Raw genomic sequence first — 20,828 nt, 5'->3', positions numbered from 1 at the left:
TCATTTTCCCTTTCAGAGGAATGGTGTGACTGCTGAAATCTTCAGACACCAACGTACAGTACAGAGCAGTTGCCCACATGACCACTGAAAACAAAGGAATCCAAAAGCACTTCAGTGCTGAACTCAAGCCTCATACTCTGATTTAGTAGAAGTTTGTCTTCTGCAGGGGGATTAGGCTGCAGTTTCAGAAGAGTGGAAGCCAAAGTTTTGACTTATGGTATTAGGAATTTGTTAAAATGAGTGAGTGGACATGATGAGGATGGTAATGCATGGAGTAATTTTATTGGTGCAGTGAATTTAATCCTTTTAGCCTTTACACAGAAATTACAAAGCTTGGCAGGGTTGTTAGTGAAGTATAAATGAAATCCACCAAAGTATGCAGATGTCTGCAGGAGTACAGCATACAAAACAGTAGAGTTCATTTTTGAAGTTCTCAGGAAGACAGTGCTGTTAAAGAGAAGCTAAATGGGCAATGGCAAACAAAATTAAAGACTCAGTAGCTTAGAGACAGACAACATCTCACTTCACTACATCTAGCAGATTTTTGACCATCACTTCCCAAATGAGTAAGTCTGGCCTATCAAGTGGGATGATAAAAAGAGATGGATGCTAGATCTAGTCATTTTAATTACCTGGATTTGTTCCACTGAAATGTGGTTGCCAGGATATTGTTGCCTGAGTTATATAGAAGACATGCAGATGCTATATTCTTGCTTGTACAGAGGATGAAAACATTCTTGCAAAGTTTTCCCATTTGAACATTTCTCATGCATTTTAAAAATCCTGTTTAGTAGTTGTATCTGAAGTGTTGCGTTATCTCAGCTCCTTAACGTGAACAGAGAAGTTACTCTGGATGTGAAGAATCCATCTTGGATGAAAGAAACAAGAGACACCTCAACAAGGTAAGAGATTGAATTTGTGACAGATATTTTCATTTAATTTCTGGTTTTATCCTTGGATAAATCAACATGTTCAGATCAACTGAGCATAATGCTCTACCAATCTCACTTTTGTAGGCTAATATAGGATTATAAAAGGACTAACTTGAAGTAGGATAATTCAGGTTGCTTACTCAGGTGCCTTGCCTTGCAAGAGTACATTAAAACAGGGCCCCTGCTCACCATAGGCTGGGGTGTGACAGCAGTACTAAGGCAGCATAGAGCTAATTAAGTTATGGTAATGCCTGCACTGTTTTCAATATCTCACTTAAAGATGGCTTTGCTCTGTTGTAGAGCATTAGGACTGCACAGGTTCAAAGGAGCACTTTTTAAAAAGTCAGTTAATGGCTTTTGAGTTTGTAGGGAAAAGAATAATGTGGCTCTTGCAGCATAAACATGCAGTTAACCCAGATAGAACAGCACAGGGGTTCAAGAGCTAATAGGTTTAAAAGGAACCATTTTAATTTTTCAGTTTAATTCTTCCTCCTCTTTCTTAAAATTACATATATAGATTATTTGAATTAGAACAAGTGTGGGTTTCTTTAATCATCTCTGAAAAATTGGAAAAGGCATAAAATAAATCTTCAGGGCAGAAAATGTTTGGTTTAGGGGCTACACATTTGCATCTGATATCAGTGATTTCAGATTTTTTCCTACCTTATAATTTTCATGCTGCTGAAGGCTTTTTGGTGTGTTGCTTTTGGGTTGTGAGGGTTTTTTTCTTTTCTTGTTGTTGTTTTTGGAGTTTTTTTTTCTTTCCTTAAATATTTCATCAGCAAAAACATTCCAAAATCCTGTTTGTTAAATATTCTACCTTGTATGAACGCACCACACTTCCTAATTACTTCAGGTCCTTTCCTGGGAATGCTTGCTTAACATTCCTCCTTTGCAGTCTTCATTCTACCACGGATTTGCAAACACCTCTTCTTCCCCACTCCTTGTTCCTGTTGCTTGCAAGAGTTAAATTCTTCTAACAGTCAGAAGAATTGCTCTGAAGTTCCTGTGATTTGGCTAAGAAGTAACATCTATTAGCGCAGGTGACAGCTCCCAGTTTCCTGTGTGATTGCAGTTAAGTTTTACTGAGGATTTTATCCACCCACATTTAAGAAGTTGTTCAGCAAAAAATATTTTTTAAAAAAGTGCTTGTTTTATCACATCCTAATTAAAAGAACAGCGTGCCTGACAAAGTACTAGAACACTTCCTCATAAGCATATGGAATGCTGTGGGTTACAGGTTGGTCTAGATGAGTAGAAGGGCAGAACATGAAAACTATTAGTAAAATATTACAATTTTTGTTTCTCTGCAGCTGGGTAGAGTCTCAGTTACCCATTATATAGCCAACATGTCCAAGCAAATTAAGGTGTACAGAAAAGGAAGGCAATTTTACCATATTGAGAAGAGACACAAGGTGGTCTGTGCTAACCACACCTGATCTAGAATTATATTTTGTCCAGAGGCATCATTACATTTCTGGCTGAAGTGCCAAAATTGGATAGAAAAATGTCAGGTAACTGTTGAGTCACTCTTAGAAGGAAAATAATCCTAATAAGCTTTATATGAGGAAATACTGGAACTTTTCAAATAGTGCTTCTATTTTATTAAACTCTCTTGTTTATGTGGCACTGATCTGGTAAGGGAATAACTTTGTTTTTCTATAGTACAAACATAGTTTGGTTTTAATTATGCTGAAATTTACATCTTTTTAGCAAACAATAGATGCTTGGATGAAGTGCCTCACAGCTTAATGATTGTAGGGCTTTAAACATAGCTCTGCTCTCAAATTGTTCCATAAATGTGATCACACTCTTCTTGCCCAGGCTTTTGTTGGGCTCCTGAGCCCACAGGGCTTGCATGCAGTCAGCTTCCAAGGATTTTGGTATGCACTGATACATGCTTTCCTCTTCTGGCATTTTTCCTCTGCTGCTGCTTCACAGTAGTAGAAATCTAAATCCCAGCTGTTTGGGGAACATCCTAAATGTTTGGAGATTTATCTTGTTTGAGGATAAGTAACTGACTAAGAGATTCCTCACATTACTCCATAGATTTTTGTCTTAAGTCTACAGTTCAAGTCTTCAAAAAATGATAGACTACAAGAAACTGCAGTTTTTTGAACATGAAGCTTTATTTAATGGCATGAAAAACACCCAGTTTCAACAAATGTAACAGCAAAATCTTCCTTTCTCTATGTATTGTCATGTCTGCCTAAAAGTCTTCAGTCTGAGGGCTGAAAGATGTTCATGAATCTGTCATTTTTGTCTTCTAAAGCATGACGTTCATCCAGCTTAGTGCAATTTATCCTGACTAGTTTCTGCTCCTCACCTTGCCTCTTTCTTATTGTTTTCCTTTTCCAGCTTTGTGAAGGTTATGCCAGTCTCATCTTTGTTTCTGTGGACTCAATCATGACTCATGACTTCTTCCCAAGAGACTCCATCTCCTTTTTTGACCCTTTGTTTAAGGATGACTCCCAAACACCATCCCTAAGAAGGCTAATATTAGCAGCAGCTCTTGCTAACTCTGGCCAATATTCTTAATACTCTATTTTTATAGCCAGAACAGTAGAGAAATTTCAGCTTTTTCCATTGTTCCTAGCTTGGTGAACATATCTACTCCATTAGCAGAAAAACCCTCTTTCTGTGGATCCAGCAATTTTCATTATGATACTATAGTGCAAACTCTTAATATGCATATATACATACAACATATATACATACAACATACAAATTCCAAAAATTTTCTATTTCATTGACTTCCACTTAATTTGCTTGTGTGCACAATGGTTTATGGTGAAAAATACAACATCACTGCAGCTGGACTCCTGTTGGTAAGATGGCTTTGTGCTCCAAGTCAAAGGAATCCTGATAGAATTTGACCTGTAAACTTCAATTTGGTTTGGTGACTTTTGCACAGTTTTTCTTGCCCCCTCCTGATGTCAGGTCACTTAACAGTTTAATCACCAAACCACTTGTTTAAACAGCTATTTGTTACCTCTCTTATTTGATGGTGAGCCTGTTTCCTGTAAACAGCAGCAGGCTTTGGATAGAGAGTTTAAATTTATATAGCTTTATGTGCATCCTTATCAAAGGCAATGGATGAAGTTATTCTGGGCATTGATTTAGCTACATCTATTTATTGATTTCTATAGCTTGTAAAATTGTATGGCATTTGCACGTGCTCATGTAAGATTTGAGTGTCTAAATTTTTAGATGAGAAGCTGATGATACGAGATTTTGCATCTGAACTTTTTGTAATTGCCTGATATTAATTAGTCATGCATATTCTCTACTCCAGCTGAAATAGCTTCTTTGTATTTAGTTGTCCTATTGACTGAATAGCTCCCAATTCATGCTGATCTTTCCTAATTATTTGCTTTTTGCTGAAGTTTTCAGAGCTTTGCTTCTGTTGGGTGTAAACTTGGTCACTGTAAGAAACCATGTGTGAAAAGAGAAACCTAAATTAAAAGAGCTTTTAAAATGTGTTTTGGGCTACAAAATGTCCAAATAGAAATACATTTGAATCTGTGGAGAAAAACATATTTGCCAGACACAGAATTCCATATTTCTTTTGCAAAGAAAATAAAACAAGGATAGCTGTACAAAAAAATTCAAGAAACATTTTGATGTGGTCAGGCTTTGAGAGGTTGATAAGATACAATTATCTAGAATAGATTCAAGGGTATGAGGCTTAGGAACCTTGCTAGTTTTTAGACACTAAAACTGGAGAAGAAACAAGTGAAAGAAATATAAATGTAATGAATGTGTCTTTGAATAAAACAGAATGAGCACAGTAGTTTGGGGTTTTTTTAGGAGGCATCAAAGTAGGATAGAAAGCAAATTTTGAAAAGTGTATCAGAAAGTATTACCCAACTGTGCATTTCCCCAAAGAGGGAACAAATGCCAGAGTGAACAAGCAGCACTTTGATTTCAATGTGCTGGTGAGCAGCTTTTTCTTGGGGTTCTCTGGACCACAATTTAAAAGAGGATAATTGCTTTTACTCAAAATTGCAACTGCATGGTTTTGCAGGAGGACTAAGAATTCCCAGGAAGGGGTTGTTACCTTGGTAGCTTTTTAAACAAAAAAAATCAGTAGGTTCCCCTCAAAGAACAGTGCAATTGCATTGTACCTAGCCAGGCTTCAGAGGGAAGGAAAACCAGAAACCAGAAGTCATAAAATTTGATTGACAAGTTGATTAAGAACAGGATGCAGGCAGCTAGGAAATGTACATGGCTTTTGTGAAAAGCAGAGACAGCACCTAAAGCACTGTGAAGTCATGTGGCTTACTCAGAAACAGTGGAAGCATTTCCAGGGAAAAGGAATGCTGACAGTCATTTTTCCTGACTGAAGCAATCCCCTGCAAATGCAACCAGTGCTGTCAGTCAAGAGAGCATGATGAAGCAACACTGAATATTTTTCTTCCTTCCCCTGGTAAAAGCTATGCAGCTTGTACTAGGAAAAACATCAACTCTCCTTCACTGTCATGTCCATCACTGTTTGAAGGAATAGAGTGTGGTTTTTTTTACTATGCTTTGTGCTTTGTTTACATTCCTTATAGTTCATTGCTCAGGGGTTCTGAGCACATGCTTGTGTGTGAATCCCATTCAGAGTGGAGGGAAGCAGCTTTAGAAGACAAGCTTCTTCCAGCAGTTCTCATTCTTCTGACAAAAGCCCAGATATTCTGGTAAAAAGTGAAGGGACTTTCAACTTGCATGTTTGATCTCTCGTACAAAAGTAGAATAACTGTTTCCACTCTGTTCCAACCCCACTGGAGGGAAAAAGAGGGAACATGAACTCCCTGCCATGCTGGGACCTGCAGGAGTACTGGGGCATTTGTTAACTTTGGTATCTTATTGTACATCAGCCAGGCAGAGCAGGATACTATGGCACTCCAAGATGCAGCAGTTATAAATCATATTGGCAATTTTTTCTCTTGTTAAATTTCACTACAGTAGCAGCATCAGAATATGGAGTGGCTGGATTCAGGGTCAATTAATATGCTTAACTTTTAGTTAAACTCTCTTAGTTCCAGAATCCTCATATCTCATCAGAATTACTGGATTCTCACATACTCATTATGTCCAAGTAACATTCAAGTTGCTTTGGTTTTGTCCTGGATTATCTTGGGGCTTTTTTTTTCTGTTATGTAGATGGATGAAAGGTCTGAAGCTGCTGTGGGTGAACATTCTGTGTTTTAAGTGAAGCAAACACTATCAAAAAGCAGATTCACTTGCTGTGGTGATTGCAACACAAAACTGATGAGTGTTTCACTGCTTTGTTGCAGTATGACTTGATTCATCCTGGAATATACGTTTCCTACTAATGGCATGTCAGTCTCATTTTGTGACAGTTCACTATATCGCAAGGTGGCATTGATTTTTATATAAAAGTATGTATGTATAGATATATGTAGGTTAGGGTATCTACTTATGAGAACTTTTAGGGTTAAATGTCTTTGTATAAGACTGATGTTAAGCTTAACATTTCTTTTAAAATAACAGATAAGTATTTGCTTTTTGAATTGTGAGCAACTCTATCAAAAATAAAAAAAAATATTGCTTATAATTAAAACAACCAAAAAATCCCTAATTTTAATGACATTTTGGAACAAAACACTTATATCGTTTAGAATTAGAGCATTCACCTTGAGGAGGATCTTAGGAAGAGAACATACAGAAAAATAGGTCAGTGGCTTCTTGTTAATAAACACCCACCAGGAAAATATGATCAGACTGAAGTACAGGAACAAATGTAGAGAGGATGTTTTAGGCTTTAGATCTGAGGTGAAAAAGATGCAATCTAATTCAGAGGGGAGGGTGAAAATGGGGTTGTAGAAGGAGCAGGTAGAGAAAATGTCATTTTAGAGTCTCCTGTTGATAATGGTATATCTTTCCAACAAATACATAAAACTGTATTTTAGGTAGTTCTGGAGGCATGGCAGAAATGCAGTGTGCTTCAAGGGCTACCTGGCAAAAATTCTCACTGCAATGCATCCTGTTAAACTTTGGCAAAGAATGAAGCACCAACAGCTAGTTCTGTGTGAAGCTGCAAATATGTAAAATAAATGATTCTATTAATCCCAGCTTTGCAAAGATTCAAGACAGACAAACATTTAGTTATGTGCATATGGTGATACTGACTATGCATAATCAATTCCTGTTGTTTTCTGAAACTGCAAACATGTGCTCAGTAGAAATGTGTTATTTGAGACTTTTTGAAAAATTAAAAATTAATACCCTTTGGATACTTCCAAAGAGACAAGCAAAAATTATGGTTGCAGTCCCAAATTCAATCCGTTTTCTGTAGAATATCAAGCAGCTTCTTTAAAATTGTAGAAAATGTTCTTACATATATAGTGTATATAAAAAAAATTTGCCCCCCCCCCCCCTTTATTTTTAAACAGTTGAAACATGCTGGCTGAAAAACAACATTTTGAAGCCAGTTACTTTGACCCAAATGATCACACTTGTGTCATATCTCAATTATCCGAAGATGCAGAAGTGCTGTGTTACAATGGAAAGTGACAGACAACTTGATCTACAGACATTCCTATTTTTTCCCCCCCCTTTTTTCAATTTATCATCTTAATACTGTCTAAGGAAAAGTACAAAACCACAAACCATCCAGTGAACCCTGCAATGGTCTGGCAGCAGCAGTAATCCAGTCAACAAAAATTGTATGTTAAAGCTCTTCTCTAAAATTCCACTGGTAAAGGTGGAATAAGATTTCTATCCATATTTTGGGAAACTTTACAACAAATGGCTACGTTAAATTGCAGCATTGAAAAAAAAAGGTTAACCAAAATCAGTCTTAGACCAGGATTTATACTTATCTTTACTTTTTGCTGTAGGAATGGAAGTCACTTACAGGGTACCTAATGAAATCTTCCCATGTTGCTTCCTCAGATGTTTATTATTATGATGTGGTAAATGTAAACTTCAGCCTGCAAATAATTCTTATAATCTAAGGCTGTTAATTGAATCTGCAAGCATTCTGGATCAGTGTGGGTAGGGGATATGCTGGTATCAAGTTTCACGTGAGATTAGCAATGTTTGATTCATTCAGCAAGGGAATCTTAAATCCTTAAAAAAATATCTGTATTGCATCTTTTTCCTGCAAATCTTAACTATCTTCTTGCAATATTTTAATTTCTCTTGCACTAGACTGATATATGGCAGGAAGTCCAAGTTCAGTATGCATTCTGAATTCAGGAAGAGGTATAGCATTTACTAGTTTGGTGTAGACTGGTGTGCAGTACCAGTCTCCTTCACTTGTACCTCAGATTACCAGAGTATGCTATTATATGTCTGTACAGCCATGTGAAAGGAGAAGCCTGTAATTCTTTGGAATTCTCCTTATTCTTCTTTTCTGTCTAATTTCCCACAGCTAAGGTCAGGTGCAGCTTAGTCATAGTAATTATTAACCTCTTTAGCTTTCCTAAAAGATCCCTAGAAAAGTGATTTTAAAACTTCATCCCTCCTCTTTTTCTGAAATCCTGCTATTGTAGATCACATTTTAATCCCCCACCAGCCCCAAAATCAAAAGAGAAAATGAGCTTGATGGGAGAAGCTCTCTATAGATGATTAGTTATCCAATGGCTATGACTGCATCAAATCTTCTGGAAAATTTTCTTTGTTTGATAAACTTTCCTTTTTTTTTTTCTCTGCCCTCCCCCCAAGATCAAAAACTATCAGTGCTTTTTTTTGTGTCATCTTTCCAAAAGGCTTTTCCCTAGAACACAGATTTCAATTGCTATTAACAGAAATTAAAACTCAGCCTCAGAAAACAGTTAATTAGACTGAAATGCATTCATGACCTTGGAAGACTCTTATGTGTGCTAAAAAAATATTTGATATATTTAGCTTCTTGGTAGATTTTAAGGGCATGGAAACAGAGTAACTTCCTTGCCCACAAAGGTTTAAATTTCTGATACTGTTTTGCTTTCCCATAAGTTATTATAAACATCCTAATTTGGTGCTTTATTGAAGCTCCATTTTTGAAACCACTTTCTTAATGGAAGGAGAAAAAAAAAGACATGAATATGGGAAAAGAAAATATAATGATTGCTTTAAATGCTTTGAGTAACATTTGTCCAGAAGGACTTGGGCATTGAAAGTGTGTTTGTCAGTTTGGATCATTTTATTGATCATCTGGCAATGAAAGCTGGAAAACAGATTGACATTCTGTTTCTTGTCCTACCTGTTTCTCATATAGAGATTATTAGCTGGCTGTTTTGGGACTGAGAAAAATGTTAGCTTTTTATAGATAAAACGACTCCTTGTGGCTTGGTGAGGAGGGATTTTGCAGGAGCTTTGAGTCCTTGTCCCTAAAGTCTCAAATCTTTCCACGTAATGTGGGTTGGTGTACAGGATCATCTGTACCTCAATCATGACATCAAAGCAAACTTTTGTTGTCCATAGAGATGTTTTCTTTAACATGACTGAGCTCTGGCAAACCTCTCCTTACCTCCTTCTGCAGGCTCTGCAATTGTATATTCTTTTAATTTAGCATGTGATCAGCTTTCTCTTTTGCTGGAAAAAGTTGGAAGCAAATTCCCTGCCTGTCAGATAAGTTGCTGCATAAACTTTATTAAAAGTTAATAAAGTTTGTTACATTTTACATAATTGATCTAGCATAGCTGACTGGCAAAGTGCTATTGATTAATACCACTCTTTTGAACCAGTCCACATTTTAGTTCAGTTTTCCTGGGTTGTATTTGCAATTTAATATTCAGCAGAATGAGTCCCAGATGGGAAAATTTTATTGCATGTTTTTGCCTTGAATTTTTTTTGTTGTTTCATATATTGACTTAGCAGAATTGTTTTTTCCCTCCTGTTGGATGAAACTAGCAGATAAGAATTGCATACATAAATAAGATTTGCATAATGAGTGCCATCAGGTGAGAGAAGGTGACTCCAGTATTGTGTGCACTATGATGCTAACAACATACAAGCCAGAAAAGCCATTGAAAACACAAATCTTACGCAGGACTAAATATTTAAATTTGGAAAAATGTTCTGTGCAAGAAATCAAAGGAACACAACAAAAATTTGGTTTAAACTTTAACTCAGGTTGCTAGTTTTTTCCATACAGTGGAGAAATAAGATGATGAGAATGATTCAATAAAGAAAATTGTCAATGCACATTGTTATTTGTGAGGTGGACCCGAGATGGACAGAGATGCATTCTAAGTGTGATGCAAGTGAAGTTTTAACTGATAAAAACATTATTGAGATGCTTTTAAAATGGAGCATGAAAACTCGTGTCCTAGAACTCCAGTTTTAAGTGCAAATGTTATCACTTCTGCTGCAAATTTTTAGCCTGTCTGATGAATAATCTTTATAGTTTAGTCACTGGATAAAAAATAGAGCATGTAATCGTGACTTGCCATTATGGATGGGTATTACATATGTGCAGGAAGGATAATAAACAACATTTTAATGCAAAATATCTTTAAGCCCTAAAGCATAAAATCTTCAAAAATGACAACAACAATAATAATATTTAAAATATAGGAATTCTCAAGTTCAAATGAAGATACTTACAACTGTTTCCACACAAATATCCTATTTGAGTTAAAGTTCTTATCTCCCAGATGGCCCAATTAAAGCCAGAGCTAAAAAAAAAAAAAACCCCAAAGATTGTGGCAAGATCACTTTTCTGCTGTTGCTGGACAAAGCTTGTACTTGAAAATGGTTGTGCTCCAAAAATGAAGTCCCTGTATGGATCTTACCTTTACTTCAGCCTGAGAACCCGAACTCTCCATTGTTTCAGTATAGCAAAGATTTTAGTGCTTGTGTTTAGTGCTGGTTTTCATCTCCTCAAAGGCACAAGTAAAAATCTTAGAACTTGAGGAGCCCAACCCAGGACACTTAACATGGCTGTGTTAAATTTGCTACTCCTGCACTGCTGCTTTCATAGGTCACAGACCTGTGAAAATTATGGAAATGGGAAGTTAACTGGTGAGATGGGGACACACACATGCCATAACTTCCAAGCTGTATGTAACTGCAGAGAACTGCATCTAGCTACTCTGAAATACTTCAGAATAACTATAAAAAATAATTTCCTGCTCTCTCAGGATTATACAATGCTGGAATACTGGCAACATAAATATGTTGTGTTATTGGGGGAGTGGCCAAGCCATCTGTATTAGAATGTTTCTACAAAAACAGCTGTCACCAGATCTTAAAAAAAATAAATCAATCAAATGATGTTTTTATATGGTATATGTTACTATGCCTTCTTTATAGAATTTTAACAATCTAGTTAAAATAATTGAATTTTAGCTGCTAATATTTCATCATTCAGTAATTTAGATTTTAGCTAGCAGCTTTCACCTCTGTTTGGCCTCAAATTGCTCACGTTAAACAAATATCTGTGATCTGCCAAAGTTATAGAACAGAATATTCAAAACAATTTCGGGAGCAGAAGATTGCTGGAAGATTTGTTTTCCTCATCTTGTGAGTACCTTCAGGATCCTGCTATATCCCCTACATCTTACCTGGACAGCACAGGTCATGTTTGTGTGGTGCAAGTGGAGGGGCCAAACAAAACTGAAACTCTGCCACGACAGGTTTTCTCCTTAGTAGGGACAGTAGCTTAAATCTGCTTTACAAGCACTGGTTTCACTAACTCTCTGGGAACTTGAAAATATTGTGAGGCCTCAGTGACTTTAACAAATTTGGGCTAAATTTGGCCAACAGTGGCTGTAGGATGCTAGACCAATGAACAAGCAACTTCAGCAAAAAGTTTTATTTCCCAGAGGACAGTAATGCTGAAAGACAGTAAACAACTTGTTCTTGCCCAAACTGGGTTCAAAGCCGTTGATGCTCTGAAAGGGATGAAAGCAGATTTTACAGAAACACAACAACTTCTGTTGCAGACAAATTAAGCATTTGACACTTGTGGCCTAGAAATTCTGAGATGGTAAAACTGAAAAATGATGATTTACAGATGCTAGTGAAAATTCTGTAGCTGCAGAAAGCTAGATGGAAGATTGAAACCATGCTGAGTCACAAGAGGCTATTTCTGAATGTGAGTTTGCGGGTAATGAAGTAGTAATTAAAAAAGGTGAAAGGAGGTGTGTTCAAATGCCTTGTCAGAGTCAGTGCAGGTGTCAAGGACTGTGAGTGGACAGAGGACATCAATACCTGAAAAGGAATGGGAAAAACCTAGCTACTCTGTTTATGTGGGGAACAAGCTTAAGCACCAGTGTTAGAGAAGTTTTTCAGAGCTTTTTTCTTCTTTGCTGATCTCTGGAACTAAGAATGTCTTAAGTGCAGAATAATAGACTTTCTTATGCCAGCTGAAACATAATGTGGCACAAAGCAGGTGCTCAGCTCCTTATTTTCTGTGCTATGTTGCCATCAAGTCATCTTTACCCGCTTCTCCTACAAGCCATGCACCAGATTCCTATGGTGCTTTCCAAGTCAAATTGACAAATCCTTATTTCTTTCCTTTGTCTGATTGGTTTCTGTCTTGCTGCTCTTATCAGCCACTGGCAAAAGGCAGTTAATTTAGTATCTTTTGCTGCTTTGTCTTAAAACAGCCCTAATATATCCGCTCAAAACTTACTATCAAATAATTTTACATGCAATCTGCGCCTTTATTTTAATTTTTTTTCCACATTACCTACCTTCTTTTCTTTTGTCTTCAGTTGTGAAAGGATTTTTGGACAGGGTTTGGCTTTCTTACATTTAATAACTTCCCAGCACCTGGCATTAGGGAACTTTTAGTTAGGATCTGTGGATGTAATTGTAATAGTCATAAGTAAATAGTCTGCAGTAGCTAAAGGGCTGAAGTAAAATCTCTGTCAGTTTTAGAGCTGAGAGCTCTGAATCACATACATGTGATTGCTCTGTAGGTACCTGAATGTACTGTGGTAAAGATTTTGGGTTTCTTTTCCCTCTTCAAGCCTCATTTGTAGCTACTTTTTCTCATGGGATACAAGCAAATTCTGCGGACTTCATTGGGAATTATTCCTATTCTGCAAGTGGAGAGCAGAGCCCGTGACTGGACTGAAGCCAGCGTTCTTTAAAAGTTCACATGCCTTCTATTTGCTCTCTAATTTAGACTCTTCTGACCAAACAACGGGAGGGGGAGAGCAATGAAAAACAGTAGCATCTGTGTCAGTAAAAAATTCTAAGGGTTAACATAACATGATGTAAACTGTTTCATCTGTTCTTCCTACTTGCCCATTTTAATCAGAAGTAAGTAGAGCTTATATGCACTGAACTTGAAGAATGCTAATGGGATGTCTGCATCATGTTGTACCCAGAGTACTTATGCCAGAATAGGAGAGCCTTTAATTCTGTAATTCTCTGAGGCAAGAAAAGCTTTCTGAAGAGTTACTTTAAATTTAAACTCTCATTCTAATGTTAGGCAGCCTGTTGGATCTCCGAGTTAAAAATTGCTTCAGCTTTAGTTACTAGAGCCAGATGTAACATTGACCTTAAATGGTAAAAGCTCCCAAGAGTGAAAGAGAGGCTGGCCCGAGGGGAAAGAGAAGAATAACTGAAGTTTTAGGTAAGTAATCTCTATAACCAGGAATAAGCTCTTTTTCAGCTGTGAAACAGAACGGAACCATTTTTCCTCCTTAAAGGTACAGTACCTTGCGCTTATGATACCGAGGGGCTGGTTCTTTACCTCTTCTCCTCCACCCTCTTCAAATTCTATCTCTTAGTCAGATTTTAGCTGCTTAAAAACTGGGTGTAGTCAATGCAATCTCGTTCTGCTTACAAACAGTCTGGGACTATACAAGAATGAAAAAGAAAAAGCTGTGCTAGTTATACTGAGACTTGATTAATAAAGGTATGTAGTCAGTAATTCAAGGCAACCTGATTCACAGATACTGTCATCTGTATTGTGCTAAGCAAGAGAGAGTCTTAGGAGCAATCCATGTTACAGAGAAACAGATAAGTTACAGATTGCTCTTTTTCTTTTAATTTTTTTTAATTGTATGACTTTGCTCATGCTTTTAACACTGCTGGAGTGGTTCATATTGGTGGATTACCTGCTTGTCTGGAACTTATCTTTTAAAAAGGCATTTCCAGAGCCATTTCTTTATACAGTCTGTGTTTGAGTTTAGTCCTGTTTGATGTGAATTAATACCACGAAGTTGTGTTTAATTGGAATGCTGTACTGAGAAAAACAAATATCTTGAAGTGCTAAAACTGGGTTTTTTAGTACAGAAAAAGCTCATTATTTGCTTTTCCTGATATTTTGGTTTTCGGTTTTATCTGTGCTATTTGGTAGGTACCTTGCACTGAAGTGTATTTACTTTCCTTGACAAATTAAAACATATTTTTGTCTTACTAATGTGTATGTTAAGGTCTTCTTTTGCTCCAGACAGCAGAATGTAAACAACATGAAAGAATGAGGTCAGTGCAAGGAAGTGATAGCTGAAATTAAAGATTTAGGTTTCTGTTACTAACTCACATTCCGAACAACTTGTGTTAGTGAGTTGATTTTTCAAATCTGCATAGCATGGCTTCACCTGGTGAAAAATTCTCTGCAATCAGTAATGAATTTCCATCTCTGCAGAGTGATTAGAGCATAGTTTTTTGTTTCTGCCATACAGAGATTGGGTCAATTTAGAGTTCTGAGTGTAGACAGTGTTCTAGTGAGTGCTGACAGTCACTACATTTGTATTTCATATGGTAGGTGTTGTGTACATTTCAGTGAAAGTTTTCTTCAGCTTCAAGAGACTGTGATAAATGAATCTTACTTGTTAAAGCATTTCAGATCTTGTTGCAAAACTTGTAATAGTTTTCCTTTTATTTTTCTCTGGACTGTCATTAGTGAACAGCTTAGTACATTTAGGTTAAACTTCTACCTTACCTTCATGTTTTAAATAAACAATAATATCCCAAATCAGCAATTATACCACACTTGGAGCCTAATAATCTAATGACATAACTCACAGATATCTAAGTTTATTAGAATAGTGGAAATTAAGAATCAGTCCAGTGTATGAAATGCTGAATACTGAGGGTCCTCACTTACATAATATTCTTACATTTCTGGCCTCCAAAGACCCTTGTTCTGATTTGTTGGTCTTGTGTGTTATTTTGCTTATGATGTTTTATGCAACACTTCAACTTATGCAAGGATGTAAAAGTTTAGATGGTATTCTAGAAGGTGTTTAACTTTCCATAACTTGTTTTTCACAATGCGTAAAGGTTGGGATAACTAATCTGTGTCTAAGTCCTCCAAGTCTGAACTAAGTATATATTTCTAATACGTGATATAGCACTTCAACAACTATTGTTCTTATTTCACATGATTATTTTTTATTTTGTGACTTAGGATACATAATAAAGTAACTATATGTAAATTTATCTTCAGTAAAGATATCATCGTGACAAAAGTGTAATTTAATACAAAAGTAGAAGTTATTTGTGTGTAATGAATATTGTGTTAAGATCAGCACTGATACGTACCTAAGATTTTCATTGTATTTAACTTTTAGAAATCCACCCACTTCACATTTTTCTGGAGTAAGTTCTAAATTGTCTGTGGGCATGAAACCTGTATGCTTCCCTACCTCCTATCTTTTTGTCCGTCTGGGTCAGTTTTAATAACTATAGTTCTATTTATCTGGCACCAAAACATTGGAAATTAAGAATTATCTAGCAACCAGATTCATAACTCCAGTGTTTAGCCCCAGCCTCTTCCAACCTTCTTTCAATCAGTCTGCTTCCTAACAGCTTTTGAGGATAGTTTGGTGTCAAATAACTTTTTAAAAAGTTACTTGGGACAGAATATGGCAAGTGAGGCATAGAGAGTTGTACCTGGGAGAGACAGATTTGAAAACTTCTCCTTTCACACGTTATACCTGTATGTTCCTCACATGGAGTTCTCCTTCCTCATCTATTAGCTGTTTTTAGAGAAGTATGTAAGTCCAGGAAAAGGAAAGATAAAGTGGCTTGTGAGTGTAGGGGGAAAGAAAATCCTTGCTGTTTCAAGGTTTGTGGGCTATTTAAGGATCTGGGGGATTTGTGAGCCGAGGTACATCTTTTTGCTGTCCTAACTTGCAGCCTTCCTGTAAACTAAACAGAAGAATTTCCTTGTGATGTACTCTCTGTCTGTGCTTCCTTTGAAAAGTGGGTCAAAGAGATGTTTTGGATCTCAGTATCACTGACAGAAAGGAAATCTGAGTGGGTGATGGATCTCTGTAAACTTCTAAACTAGTGACTCAAGACATGAATTACAGCTTATGTACATGTGTAGAGCTGTTGTGGAGAGCTTAGACTATGACTGTTATGGTAGTGCTTTGAAGTAATAACTCACTTTCCCTCCCTGGAAAGTTGGTCCTACTGATTCTGAAAAGGAGAGAGGGATTTGTTATTTAGAACAAGTGGACTTGTAACCTCAGGTTTTGATGGAGAGCTTCAGCTCTAATGGCATCCCTGGATTAAATCCTCTAATCTAAGTAGGTGGATGTAATAGGGTTTTTTTGCTTTATATTTCTGTTCCTTTAGGTTAATTTCAGTGTGCCTATTGTTAATTTTACAATCTCAGAAAACAATTTGAGAATTAAATTTTACTAAGGAATTACCAAATTTATGAAATATCTACAAGATTGAAACAACAAAACCAAAGACCGCACATTCACCTCCATTTCATAGCTGGAATCAATAATGTCTTGCCACATGCTAGAACTTTCACCTATCCTAAAATGTGCAAAACACAAAATCTTTAGCTATCACAAGTAATCAGGGACCTATAGTATGGTGAACATCTGTAGAGATCTGTGGGTTTGGACAAGTAAGGCCTGTAGAATATGATCTTTCCTTATGCTAACAGAGGTTGCTGGGACAGGGAAGGATGAGAGGAGCAGGGAGGGAAGCATGCAGAACTGCCACCTAATGTATGTCAGGTAAATAAACCTGGAAGTTTTTTCCCCAACTAAAGCATATTCTGTTGTGTTTTGTCGTGATGCACATGTGTACTTTAGAGTCACTGCTGTCCCCTAATTTGTGTGTAAATGCACCTGGTGATTGTCCAAAGAGAACTGCAATCTCATGGCCATAAAATACAGCCCACTAGATTATTTACTGGGATTTCTGCAAAGGGCAAAGGAGTTGAAAAGCTGATATAACAAACAGTGGTTGTGGGGAAAGCTTTTTATGTAAGAGCTGTACACTGTTTTCTTACCCACTGTAATATTTTGCATTCTGAAAATGAATGCGTGATAGAAATTCTGGGCTGCTGGGGCAAGTTAAATAATTGCTTTGGGGTAGAGACTTGCCTTCTGAGTAAAATTATTGCTGTTTATATAATTGTGCAGAATGTTTTGTAAGACTGAAGTTATACATGGGGAATTTGGCTCCGAGCCTTTGCTTTTGAAATCGTCAGCAAAGTTTCCATTGACTTCAGTGTTGCCAGAGGAGGCACTTAGCACCACAAAGGTAAAGACTCTCTCAGGGCAATCTGGGTAGGAGAAGCAGGTTTATTTTCACCCATCTTATTTTGTACTAACAGATTACAAAATCTGTCAAATTATATCTTTCTTCTGAAATTTTGGACAAGAAAAATCCTCTATTTAGTTTTTGAATGTGTTCTCAGTTTGTCCAGTCTCTTTTAGAAGGTAGTAGAATATGGTAAGGTTTCATATATCAATTAATGTTTCCTGTTAAAACTTCCAAACTTGTGCTGAGCTGTGCTGTAACTGCTGAACAGAAAATTTAAAAATAGAGAGTCTAGCCATAAGTTGAAGGAGAGCTTGTAGAAAGGAAGGGAAATAATTTGGCAATGTATGAAAATTGCTTCCCAATTTCAGCCACTGAATTTCTCATATTTTTCTTTATAAATAGCTAATGAAAGGCACTGACCTCTGGGCTTATGAAAATAGAATTAAATCATTTGGGCCTAGTTGCAGGAAAGGGTGGAGTTTGTCCCAGGAGGAGGTGCTAAGTCAGTGTGATGTTCTGTACATCACCTCAGACTGGGAAAGTCTTGGAAGCAAACCTACATGTTGTGCCTTGTTCCATTATGCCAGTCCAGTGGTGCCCATCCTCACTTCCCTGAGGCTGTTGCAGTTAAGAACTTATTCCTGTTCTTTGTTAGATAAAATGATCAGCACTGCTCTAAAAGCTGGTTTTAGTAAATGCAATAGTCAGTGGAGCAGATTTGTTGAAACTCAAGCAGATTTTTCAGAATTCCCAAGTATCTTAGGATTAGGAAGGTGTGAAAGCTGCTCGATGCATTAAGTAAAAATATCTGTAAGGGACAGGGAGAAAGAATTTGTGGCATATATTCCAAAACCTCAGCATGTAAAACTCAGTTTTTATCTTCATGGTGAGCTTTTGGGATCTGTTTGAAATTTCTTCTGCATAAAACAGCATTAAAATGTCCCTTCCAAAACTCATCTATTATGTGCTAATGGAATAGAGTCACTGGAGTATTAACAACCTTGTACCCTTATAAGAAGCCTGATATTTCCTGTTGGATTAATTTTGTGCAAGGCTTTGACATTTTCTGTTTAACAGATTTTAGGTGTTTTTCTTAGTAAAATGGCAGCCATCAACTATCTCACTCTCTGCAAAACTGACATATAATTGTAATGGAAGGGTGAATAATACCTGAAGATCCCCAAGGAAATTTGTCCTGTTCCCATTTGGTATTTCCCTGTCTAGTAATGTGTTCAGAAATTACATTAAATACCAAGTGGTGATTTTTACTGATCACTTTAGAAATGATTCTAAAATTAAGGACCCAGAGAAAAAAATACTGCACACAAATAAAGTAGCCTGGGCTACATAGGGAAGCAGGTCAAGAGAGGTCATCCTGCCCCTCTACTCAGCCACACCTGGAGTGCTGTGTCCAGTTCTGGGCTCCTCAGGACAAGAGAGACAAGGAGCTACTGGAGAGGGTCCAGCAAAGGCCACAAAGAGGATGAAGAGTCTGGAGCATCTCTCTGATGAGGAGAGGCTACAGGAGCTGGGCCTGGTTAGTTGAGAGAGGGCTGAGAGGGGATCTCATTAATGCTTACAAATATCTCAAAGGTGGGCTGAGAGTGTGGTGCCAGACCCTTTTCAGTGGTGCCCAGGGACAGGATGAGGAGTATAAACTGAAACACAGGAAGTTCTGAAACACAGGAAGTTCCATCTCAACATGAGAAACAACTTCTTTCCATTGAGGGTGTCAGAGCACTGGGACAGGCTGTCCAAGGAGATGGTGGAGTCTCTCTGGATACACCTGAATGCATTCCTGTGTCACTGCTCCGAGTGACTCTTTGTCAGGGAGGTTGGACTGGATGTTCTCCAGAGGTCCCTCCCAGCCCTAGTTATTCTGTGATTCTTATTATGAAAATGGTGAGTTGTATTTACTTAAACCATCCAGCCAGTCAAACTTTCTTCCTGTAAATTGCTGTTACTGTTTGGATTGTGTGGAGCTTTGCCCATGTGCATGACCTGTGGGTCTGTCTCGGTGGACTTTGTTCATTCCTGAGAATCTGGCTCCACTTAATATAAAGATGATTTCCCTTTTTCAGTTGCTTAACAAGCAAAGATCAGAGTTGATGGACATTTTTTCTCTACAGAGCAAGACTTGGTAAATTTCTTGTACAGTTTTTTACAAAATGGGCACAGATCCACCAAGTTTTTCACCTGATTTTATTCTTAGTTGGTGAAATGTTTTCTCAGAACAAAGTCTCTCAAACTCACGACAAAAACCTTGCAACTCACAACGTATCTTACACTCATCTGTCAGCTTGTGTGATTCAGAAGTTGTGAAGCTGGGAGGTTTTTTTCCTTCCTTTTGAAGGTGGGTACTGTACAATCATCCTGTGTACTTATCTTCTGAGCATCTGCTTGGAAAATAAAACAACGTGCCATTTTGACATCCAAGAAAGTGCTATAAAAAGTCTGTTGCTATGTTTAAATGCCTACACTCAGTTGCTATAGCAATAAAAATATCAAAAATGATGTACGAATTGCCACAGTGCATTACCAGCCCTTTCCTGGACAGGGAGATTGTGGGACTGAGAATGTGACAGAGGTGCTCAGTGTATTGGAGAGCAGAGTTACCCCATAGTTCCAGGTACCCTGTGGTGTCACCTGAGAGCAAAATGTGTCCCAGCTGTGTGAATCCCAAACTGGCTGGGTCAAACGGGACAGTTAGGTCCCTACCGAATTCAGTTGCTTTTTCATGACTTGTGTGTTGAATATTTGGACCAAGTTCCCATTTCTCTGCAAGACAAGCTGCTGAAAATGTTGACCTTTCTCTAAATTCCTTCAGTCCCATGGTAACAAGTGTGAAAATTGGCTTACAGATTGCATCAGCCCGTGTAGATTTTTCTCCCTGTAACATCTCAGTGGTCAGTGTAAAATGTCCTTGTTCCCGTGGCAGTTATGGGAACCCTGCTATCCAAAAGAAAAGATATTAAATAGTAGCTAATGGAATCTTTAGCATCTCTGTGAGGCTCAAAGCCTTGAACATTCAGTTGCTTCTCAAACAGAGCAGGAAATTCAACTTCCTTCATAAAACATAGCGAGCAGAGGAAGGCATGTTATTTTGGCAACTGTAATTTGGTTATGGAATTGAATTGTTTCCTCAGACATTTCTATGCCTCGTTCTCTTGACTCCTAAGGAATGTTAGAGGAAAGACTTGGAGAAATTGAAGCCTTGTTTGAAAGCAAAATAACTGGTCCTCTTTATTCCGATTAGCTTGATGAATCCTCAAGGTTCAAATTGCAGAACATTGTGCGGGTCAATTTGCATATGGTAATCTACAGCAGTCACATAGTTGTTTCAAATATTTTCTTTAACATACTCTTAGAAGTCCAGTTGAGATGTCGGATATCAAGAATGTATAATTGGTAGAAATGCATATTTTAAATTTTTGTTTCCGTTCTTGGTTATTGATTAATGCTCTTTTTCAAGGGTGTTAC

At 37.4% G+C, this 20,828-nt stretch overlaps 1 protein-coding gene across 4 annotated transcripts in view; it reads left to right on the top strand.

The window, feature by feature from the left end:
* Positions 1-741: 741 nt before the first annotated feature.
* Positions 742-20,828, top strand: part of IRAG1 (inositol 1,4,5-triphosphate receptor associated 1) — a 71,187-nt gene continuing 51,100 nt past the window's right edge. For 3 of the 4 annotated variants that reach the window (XM_033063736.2, XM_033063733.2, XM_033063734.2), the window contains exon 1: positions 13,179-13,458. The gene's annotated coding sequence lies outside the window, so the exon portion shown is untranslated. Of the gene's footprint in view, positions 903-13,178; positions 13,459-20,828 lie in introns of those variants that run through there. The other variant, XM_033063735.2, reaches the window with a different exon arrangement.

Source organism: Catharus ustulatus, chromosome 6, assembly GCF_009819885.2.
Source record: "Catharus ustulatus isolate bCatUst1 chromosome 6, bCatUst1.pri.v2, whole genome shotgun sequence".
Taxonomy (NCBI): Eukaryota; Metazoa; Chordata; class Aves; order Passeriformes; family Turdidae; genus Catharus; species Catharus ustulatus.
This window is presented reverse-complemented; position numbering and strand designations above follow the sequence as displayed.